The 7,289-nt window shown below is 39.5% G+C and overlaps 1 non-coding gene across 1 annotated transcript; it reads left to right on the top strand.

Moving 5' to 3' along the window:
- The first annotated feature begins 6,917 nt into the window (after positions 1-6,917).
- On the top strand, positions 6,918-7,024 carry LOC145110523 (small nucleolar RNA R71). Its single transcript, XR_013709901.1, has one exon. It is a non-coding gene; the product is annotated as a small nucleolar RNA R71 (small nucleolar RNA).
- Positions 7,025-7,289: the final 265 nt, after the last annotated feature.

Genomic DNA, 7,289 nt, shown 5'->3' with positions numbered 1-7,289 from the left:
AGGTTCAGATTCGTGTGAGGGAGGTGGGGATAAAGGTTTTGAGGTAATTGGGGGTTCAGAACCGAAAGTAGATGCCCTCGTATCAGATACGTTGACACGAACAGTAGGTTCGGTTGGATGAGTACTAGTTGTGGTAACCTCGGTAAATAAAGGTGTTGGAATCAGAATTGAGGTTGTAGTGGAAGAGGAGATGGATGGAGGAAAGGGAGCAATAGTAACAGGAACTGATTGTGTAGGAGAATGAGGAGGTGAGTTTCGGTTACCTTCATTAGTTGGTGAGGGTGGAGGCGAATTACCTCGAGGCGGACTTTCGGTTTGAGAAACGTCCTCTTCAGTGGACTCGGGTTCGGGTTGTGGGTCAGAAGGAACATAGTCAGAGTCACTTGAAGAAGGGGAAGGAGACTCCGACTTGTGTGCTTTCTTCTTGGTCTTTTGTTTCTTTGGAGCAGTAGGGGCTGCTTGTTCCGATTTTCACTTCTTGGAATTAGAGACTTTTGAGGATTGACCTTCCTTCTCCCCTTTTCTTTCAGGCTTCTTCCCTCTTTTCGCTGGTTTATCTGCTGCGTCTAGGGAGCTTTGCATTTCTAGAGTAAGCTGCCTTGGCCCTATAGGGGGTAGCTTCTTGTACTCAGTAATCACTTTGCTTTCACTGGAAACACACCTGTACATAGATTCCGGAACCGAACCAATAAAGAGAAACTTCGATGGATCTGAGACAAGTATCCTCGTCATGTGGAAAGTGGCAATAGAAGACATCAGTGAGTCTGCCATTGTTGGAACGTGAAACTTCTCCATCGCCCATTGAGTTACAAGAGTCCAAAACCTAGCACATGAGATTTCAGAGTGGCGTGAAGTAGAGCTTATACTCTGAACCAGTTGAGACCATAAGATAGTGCCAAAGTCCATGTTAACCCCATGGTACCTTTATTCTTGAGTCTTCATTGATTTTTTTTTTTTTTTTTTTTTACTTTTCTTCATGATATTTCTTGATCTTCATAGCTTTGTAGACTCTTATTCTCAAACTTTGTAACTTTTTTTTTTTTTCAAACTAAAAATCCTAAAAAAATAAAAACATATGCTTAAGCAAGGGAACTTAACTTCAACTCTTATTGGTTAGAGATATTAGTCTAGAGTGTAATGACTACATAAGCTCTCCTGGATATATTTCTGGTACACGATGCTAAACATATTATGGCCCTCAAACTAAGCAAGGTTGTGTTTTTGTTCCATGATTTCACTAGGATAGGGAAGCCACAAATGTACTATAACATACTATTGGTTCAATTAAACATTTGAGTTCGCATTGAATCATCCCACACAACGTTAACAACTTAAGTTTCAACACAATAAAACTTTTTAATTTTTATAAAAAAATGCTTGGTTTCCTTATTCGACCCCCTACCCCACACTTAAATCATACAATGTCCCCATTGTATGTAAAATTAAAGCACATAAAAGTAAAAAGGGATAAAAAGGAACAGACTCCCCTGGGGTATTGCAGTGGTGAGGTCGAAATCCTGATTTGCGTAGGACAAGTGTTGAGTGCACTTTTCTGTTTGTAATGTTGAATTGCATGTAAATCTTTTCTTTTTGAACCAGCTGGAGATTTAGGCAAGTGTGGCATCTAAATCTTTTTCCGCATAATTTCTCTGAACAGGTGCATTTACGTGTCGCGTATAAGATTTGGACGCGTCGCGTAATGCAATTGTTGGGATTCTCTTCGCAATTCTTGAATTTAACGCTTTGTATACTGGCCAAGTACACATTGCGTTATTAGATCAATTACTCCTTTTCGCTGAGTGAATTGGATTTGACTTGTGTCGGCCGAACACTTGCTTCATCCTTCGAATAATGCTCTCCCGTTGGTCAGTGTTAGCTTCAGTTCTCCATCCTGCTCTTTGTGGGGAATCACCCCACACTTATGTGATGCCATTGCTCCAATTGTAATTTGTACTTCAGAAATTTACTTTACACCATTCTCACCATCACCTGTTTCTAAGCTGAAAAGTAACTTTCACAGAAAAATAAAACCATTAAAAAGCACTTTTATTGAAAACACAAACTAAAAAGAAAATTCACACCAAACATACAGAAAATAAACACACCAAATTTAAAAATCAAAACAAACATCGGGTTGCCTCCCGCAAGCGCTTCTTTTTAACTGAGTCATGAGCCAGACTCTACCCCTCACTTAATTGTTTTCAGTGAGTTGGAGGGGTATATCCTCTTTCTCTTCTTCTTCTAACATTCCTTCCTGGTAATGCTTCACTCGATGTCCATTTACCTTAAAGCTTTCTCCATCTTTTCCAATTAGTTCGATTGCACCATGTGAAAAGACTTCTTTTATTGTGAATGGACCGTACCAACGCGTCTTCAGTTTACCTGGAAAAAGTTTCAACCTGGAATTGAATAGCAATACTTTTTCTCCAGGGGTAAATTTTTTGTCTCTGTTTAATCTTTTATCATGCCATTTCTTTGATTTCTCTTTGTAGATTTGAGAGTTTCCATAAGCTTCATCCCTTAATTCTTCCAGAGCATTCATCTGCATAAGACGGTTAGTTTTAATTTCCACAGGATCAAAGTTGCATGATTTCAATGCCCAAAATGCTTTATGTTCGATTTCGACTGGCAAATGACATGCTTTTCCAAAGACCATCCTATATGGTGTACTACCAATAGGTGTTTTGTATGCAGTTCGAAATGCCCACAGCGCATCATTAAGTTTATCTGCCCATTCCTTCTTGTTACTTCCCACTGATCGTTCCAGAATTCTTTTTAAAGCTCGATTTGTGACTTCAGTTTGCCCACTGGTTTGTGGATGATAGGCCGTTGCGATTCTATGGTGAACACCATATTTTTGCAAAACCTTTTCCAGTTGGGTATTGCAGAAGTGTGTACCCCTGTCACTGATCAGAGCTTTAGGGAAACCAAAACGTGAAAACAGATTCTTTAAAAACTTGACTACTACACGAGCATCGTTAGTCGGTAAAGCTTTCGCTTCAGCCCACTTTGATACGTAGTCAACAGCTACCAAAATATATTTGTTTCCTCGTGAGGAAGGAAATGGTCCCATAAAATCGATTCCCCAAACGTCAAAAATTTCACATACTTGGATGCTGTTTTGGGGCATCTCATTTCGGGAAGAGATGTTACCGGCCCTTTGACATGCATCACATTCTTTCACGAAGATGTGAGCATCTTTGAAAATCGTAGGCCAGTAAAATCCAGCATCAAAGATTTTTCTTGCTGTGTAATTAGCACCATGATGCCCCCCAGTCGGTCCAGCGTGACATCCTTTCATGATCTCACGACTTTCTTTTCCGAATACGCATCTCCTTACTACATTATCCGCGCAACTTCGGAATAAGTAAGGGTCATCCCAATAATAGTGCTTGAGGTCCGAAAAAAATTTCTTCTTTTGTTGATGTGTCATTCCTTTAAAAAGAAATCCTGCAGCCAAGTAGTTTACAATGTCTGCATACCAAGGTACCTCTTCACCTATCATCATCAAGGATTCATCTGGAAATTTGTCATTTATTTCAGATTCCTTGAGTTCTTCGATGTTGGGATTCTCTAATCTGGACAAATGATCAGCAGCCACATTTTCCATGCCTTTCTTGTCTTTAATCTCGATGTCAAATTCTTGGAGTAACATGATCCAACGAATTAATCGTTGCTTAGAGTCTTCTTTCCTGAATAAATACTTCAAGGCAGCATGATCAGTAAAGACAATAGTTTTTGACAAGATCAAGTAAGAGCGAAATTTCTCAAAAGCATAAACCACAGCAAGCAATTCTTTTTCAGTTGTGGTGTAATTTGCTTGAGCGGGGTTTAACGTCTTGCTGGCATAGTAGATTGGCTGAAAATGTTTCTCAATTCTTTGTCCCATAACTGCTCCGACTGCAAAATCACTAGCATCACACATTAATTCAAATGGCAAATTCCAATTTGGAGCGACCATTATCGGGGCTGTTGTTAATTTTTCTTTTAAATTGTTGAAAGCATTTAAACAATCTGAAGAAAAATTAAACTTTGCTTCCTTTAACAGAAGTTGAGTCAAAGGGCGCGTGATTTTTGAAAAATCTTTTATGAACCTTCTGTAAAATCCTGCATGACCTAGAAAACTTCTGACCCCTTTGACGTTGGTTGGAGGTGGCAATTTTGATATTGTCTCTATTTTCGCTTTGTCCACCTCAATCCCCTCCTTGGAGATTTTATGCCCTAGTACAATGCCTTCTTGCACCATGAAATGACATTTCTCCCAGTTCAAAACCAGATTTGATTCTTCGCATCTAGCAAGCATTTTGTCTAGATTAGCTAAACATGCATCAAAGGAATCTCCAAACACTGAAAAATCATCCATAAACACTTCCATGAAGTTTTCCACCATGTCGTGGAAAATGGCTGTCATGCATCTTTGGAAGGTTGCAGGAGCATTGCAAAGTCCGAATGGCATTCGTCTGTATGCAAAAGTTCCGTATGGGCAAGTGAATGTTGTCTTTTCTTGATCTTTAGGAACGATAGGAATTTGAAAGTATCCTGAGAAACCATCTAGGAAACAATAGTAAGCATTTCCAGAAAGACGTTCTAGCATCTGATCGATAAAAGGAAGGGGGAAATGGTCTTTGCGGGATGCATCATTTAACTTTCGATAATCGATGCACACTCGCCACCCTGTAACTGTTCTTGTTGGTATCAGCTCATTCTTTTCATTGATTATGATGGTCATTCCTCCTTTCTTTGGGACAATGTGAATGGGGCTTACCCATGGACTGTCTGAAATAGGGTAGATCATTCTCGAATCTAAGAGTTTTACGATCTCTTTTCTCACAACTTCTTGCATTTTCGGGTTCATTCGCCTTTGTGGTTGGACTGCTGGTTTTGATCCTTCTTCCATCAAAATTTTGTGAGAACAATAGGATGGATTTATTCCTTTGATATCAAAAATATTCCATGCTATAGCTTGCTTTCTCTTTTTCAAAACTTCAATCAACCTCTCTTTTTCATGCGGTGAGAGATTTGCAGCGATGATCACAGGGAATTGCTCATTATTTCCTAGGTATGCGTACTCCAAATGATCAGGTAAAACTTTCAACTCACTTTTGACATCGGAGTCAAAAGGTGTTTCTTTGTGGTGTGCTTCCTCTTTTTCTGATTTACTATCCGTGTAGTCTTCTTTTTGATTAATCTCCTCCAGCAGCTTTTCCAGTTCTTCCAGATCTTTTTCAGCATCAAACGTATCTTCTCCAAGTTGCATCATGCTTTCAATGTCTTTATCTTTTACTTCCAATATCTCATTTTCCAATAAGTTATCAAAAACATCAGCAAAGAAAACTTCATCATCACTCACCTTGGAGTGCTTCATTGCTCTATCAAGACCGAAGGTGATAGCATCAGTTCCGACTCTTAGTGTCAACTTTGATCCATGAATGTCAACTAATGCTCTTGCAGTGCTTAAGAATGGTCTTCCCAAAATAATAGGAACTTCATTGTCTTCTTCCATATCAAGCACTACAAAATCTGCAGGAAATACGAACTTGTCAACTTTCACCAGTAAGTCCTCCACTATCCCTTTTGGATACGTCACTGATTTGTTTGCCAGATGGATTGCCATTCGAATTGGTTTTGGTTCAGGTAAATCAAGTTTCTTGTAAAACGAATATGGCATAAGATTTATACTTGCTCCTGAATCAGCGAGAGCATGGCTGAGACCCAAATTACCAAATTGGCACGGTAAAGTCAGACTTCCTGGATCTCTCATTTTCTGAGGATGTTTGTTCAACATGGCTGCTGAACATTGTTCGTTTAATACTACACTTGAAGCTTCCTCCATTTTCTTTCGGTTAACAAGCAAATCTTTCAGAAATTTTGCATATTTGGGCATTTGAGCCATAGCTTCAATGAATGGGATGTTGATATGCAAGGATTTGATATGATCGATGAATTTGCGATAGTCCTCCTCCTCTTTTTCCTTCCTCAAGCGTTGAGGGAAAGGAATTGGTGGCCTATATGGTTTGACAACTGGAGTGGATGTAATTGTCTCAACCGGAACTGGTTCTTTTTCCTTCTCTTGTGATTGTGAAATAGTAGAAGGTTCGTTAGTATGAACTGGAACTAACGGCTCAAGATTTTTTCCAGTTCGAGTTGTTATTGCTTTGACATGAGCAGTCGGATTTGTCTCAGTGTTACTTGGTAATGTTCCAGGAAATCGCTCTTGTAGTACTCTCGAAATTTGCCCGATTTGGTTTTCGATGTTCAACATCGAAGCTTGCTGATTTCTTAGAGCAGTTTCAGTTGTTGATCCGATTCTTTTCACCAACTCTTCTGTATCTCGATGTCTTTTATCAGATGCTTCTGCAAATCTGGCCATCATTTCTTCGAAAGTTGGCTTCTTTTCTTGCACAATTTGCTCCAATGGTGGGTTTTTTTGGTAGAAACCTTGACCGCTTTGTCTCCATTTCCCTTGCATCTCCATTTCCTTCTTGTATTCATCGAATGGTTTCCAGTTGTTCCGAGGCTTCCTTTCATCGTATCTATCTCCAGATGAGTAGCATACATCAACCTTTTGATTCCCATCTTGATCTAATGGACAATCTTTTTCAAGATGTGGTCCACTACAGTTGTCACAGCCGACTTGGATAGCATGAATTGTCTGATTGACCCTTTTCAAGTCTCTTCCTAATGCATCCAATTTTGCATTTAATGCTGCCAAGCCATCTGAGCTCTCTCATGTTGATCTTTTTTGGAAAGATGAATCTCGTGAAGAATGCCACTGATGTGAGTGTTGGGCGAGTTCCTCGATTATTGCTTTCCCGTCAGCTGGATTTTTCTTAGGAATGGGTCCTTGAGAGTCAACTAACTGACGGGTACAAACATCGATCCCGTTATAGAAAGTCTGCACGACCTGATGTGGATTTAGATCATGTTGTGGACAATTTTGCAGCATTTCTTTATAACGGTCCCAAGCATCATACAGTGTCTCATCTTCAAGCTGCTGAAAACTTTGAATTTTCATTTTCATCTTCGCAATTTTGCATGGTGGGCTAAATTGTTTTGTAAATTTTGATCTTAAACCTTCCCATGTGGTAATCGTAGGTTCAGATTTTATCCAACGTTTTGCAGCTCCTTGTAGTGTTATTGGAAACACTCTAAGCATGACTGCATCTTTGCTTACTCCAACAATGTTGAAGTAGTCAGCTATTTCGAGTACAGCTTCGACATGTTGGTTCGCATCTTCATCTTCTCTTCCGGCAAAAGGAGTTTCTCGTAGAAGGTGAAAAAATTGTCCT

The sequence above is a fragment of the Lactuca virosa genome, chromosome 4, assembly GCF_052849685.1.
Source record: "Lactuca virosa cultivar CGN04683 chromosome 4, Lactuca_virosa_CGN04683_v6, whole genome shotgun sequence".
NCBI lineage: Eukaryota > Viridiplantae > Streptophyta > Magnoliopsida > Asterales > Asteraceae > Lactuca > Lactuca virosa.
This window is presented reverse-complemented; position numbering and strand designations above follow the sequence as displayed.